This window comes from Heptranchias perlo, unplaced genomic scaffold (genome assembly GCF_035084215.1).
Source record: "Heptranchias perlo isolate sHepPer1 unplaced genomic scaffold, sHepPer1.hap1 HAP1_SCAFFOLD_384, whole genome shotgun sequence".
NCBI classification, from domain to species: Eukaryota; Metazoa; Chordata; class Chondrichthyes; order Hexanchiformes; family Hexanchidae; genus Heptranchias; species Heptranchias perlo.
Genome location: NW_027139396.1, coordinates 185001 through 187500, shown reverse-complemented (window position 1 = coordinate 187500; position 2500 = coordinate 185001). Strand labels below are relative to the sequence as shown.

At 52.4% G+C, this 2500-nt stretch overlaps 2 pseudogenes; both read left to right on the top strand.

Annotated features, from left to right (window-relative positions):
• Positions 1-568: 568 nt before the first annotated feature.
• On the top strand, positions 569-685 carry LOC137311870 (U2 spliceosomal RNA; annotated as a pseudogene).
• Positions 686-1652: 967 nt separating this feature from the next.
• On the top strand, positions 1653-1769 carry LOC137311882 (U2 spliceosomal RNA; annotated as a pseudogene).
• Positions 1770-2500: the final 731 nt, after the last annotated feature.

The following is a 2500-nucleotide window of genomic DNA, read 5'->3' as shown; positions in this document are numbered from 1 at the left end:
AGGGTGGAGCTTTACGCTCAGGAGGGGAGACTTTCCTTCATGCCAATTAATCTGCAGCAGAAAGTCATCCCCCCCCGACTGGGATTCGAAGCCCGGTCCTGACCACGAGACCACCGGGGAGAGCTGCCTCAAGTCCCTGAGGGACCTGGACACGAGGCCGAGGACACACGCACGCCTGCTGCACTGGCAGCAGCGACCAGCAGGGGGCTGACCGGCTGATCCTTCCCTTTCACAGGCAGGCTTTTGGCCCTCGCTCAAACGACAAAGGTGTTCAGAAGGAAGTCCTGGGGGGAAGGCAGGCAGGGAGGGACGGACACAGGGAAGTCCGCACAAAACAGGTCCCCTGGAACCTCTGACCCAGAAAAACGGGTTCCTGGTGAAAGCAGTCCTGCCATTGACATGACAATGGACAGGGCCCGGCAGCTTGAGACACATCTTTCTTTCAATATGCAAGTTCTTTTTAAAAAAGTTTCCTTCCACAGCAGCTCTGAGTGTGAGGGAGAGAGAGAGAGAGACACTGACTCACTGACTGATACTGACACCGACACACACACACACACACACACATATTATTTATTATTATTTTAAATTGATTTTTAGAACAGGGAGATGGAAAAGGGGCTTGCTCTGTCCACTCCACGCATCGACCCAGTATTGCAGTGTTTCTGGGAACGGTGCAGCTCCCTGTGGGGAGATATTCAAAAGGAAAAACAGCTCTTTCCCAGTGTCTCTGTGTGTGTGTGTGTGTGTGTGTGTGTGTGTGTGTGTGTATTATTACTGAGAATAAAGCTGATATATCTCTCTCTCTCTCTCTCTCTCACTCAGAGCTGCTGTGGAAGGAAACCGTTTTAAAAAGAACTTTCTCAGCTCAGTGGTATTTTTTTCTTCTCCAAGGCTGAGTGCCGCTCGCACGTAGCGATATAATTCAAAGTGCAAAATAACTTGGCGTCGTTGACTTTAAACAAGCAGAGTCTGCTTCCAAATGAAAGCTGCGCTCCCGAACTGGACTGACTGTCTGTCTGTCTGTCTGTCTGTCTGTCTGTTTGTCAAGGGGTGGAAAAGGCGGCGGTGGTGGTGAGGGTGGAGCTTTACGCTCAGGAGGGGAGACTTTCTTTCAGAGGTGCCAATTAATCTGCAGCAGAAAGCCATCCCCCCCGACCGGGATTCGAAGCCCGGTCCTGACCACGAGACCACCGGGGAGAGTTGCCTCAAGTCCCTGAGGGACCTGGACACGAGGCCGAATACACACGCACGCCTGCTGCACTGGCAGCAGCGACCAACAGGGGGCTGACCGGCTGATCCTTCCCTTTCACAGGCAGGCTTTTGGCCCTCGCTCAAACGACAAAGGTGTTCAGCAGGAAGTGCTGGGGGGAAGGCAGGCAGGGAGGGACGGACACAGGGAAGTCCGCACAAAACAGGTCCCCTGGAACCTCTGACCCACAAAACCGGGTTCCTGGTGAAAGCAGTCCTGCCATTGACATGACAATGGACAGGGCCCGGCAGCTTGAGGCACATCTTTCTTTCAATAAGCAAGTTCTTTTTAAAAAAGTTTCCTTCCACAGCAGCTCTGAGTGAGAGAGAGAGAGAGACACTGACTGACTGACTGATACTGACACCGACACACACACACACACACACACACACACACACATATTATTTATTATTATTTTTAATTGATTTTTAGAACAGGGAGATGGAATAGGGGCTTGCTCCGTCCACTCCACGCATCGACCCAGTATTGCAGTGTTTCTGGGAACGGTGCAGCTCCCTGTGGGGAGATATTCAAAAGGAAAAACAGCTCTTTCCCAGTGTGTGTGTGTGTGTGTGTGTGTGTGTGTGTGTATTATTACTGAGAATAAAGCTGATATCTCTCTCTCTCTCTCTCTCTCTCACTCAGAGCTGCTGTGGAAGGAAACCGTTTTAAAAAGAACTTTCTCAGCTCAGTGGTATTTTTTTCTTCTCCAAGGCTGAGTGCCGCTCGCACGTAGCGATATAATTCAAAGTGCAAAATAACTTGGCGTCGTTGACTTGAAACAAGCAGGGTCTGCTTCCAAATGAAAGCTGCGCTCCCGAACTGGACTGACTGACTGTCTGTCTGTCTGTCTGTCCGTTTGTCAAGGGGTGGAAAAGGCGGCGGTGGTGGTGGTGAGGGTGGAGCTTTACGCTCAGGAGGGGAGACTTTCTTTCAGAGGTGCCAATTAATCTGCAGCAGAAAGTCATCCCCCCCGACCGGGATTCGAAGCCCGGTCCTGACCACAAGACCACCGGGGAGAGTTGCCTCAAGTCCCTGAGGGACCTGGACACGAGGCCGAATACACACGCACGCCTGCTGCACTGGCAGCAGCGACCAACAGGGGGCTGACCGGCTGATCCTTCCCTTTCACAGGCAGGCTTTTGGCCCTCGCTCAAACGACAAAGGTGTTCAGAAGGAAGTCCTGGGGGGAAGGCAGGCAGGGAGGGACGGACACAGGGAAGTCCGCACAAAACAGGTCCCCTGGAA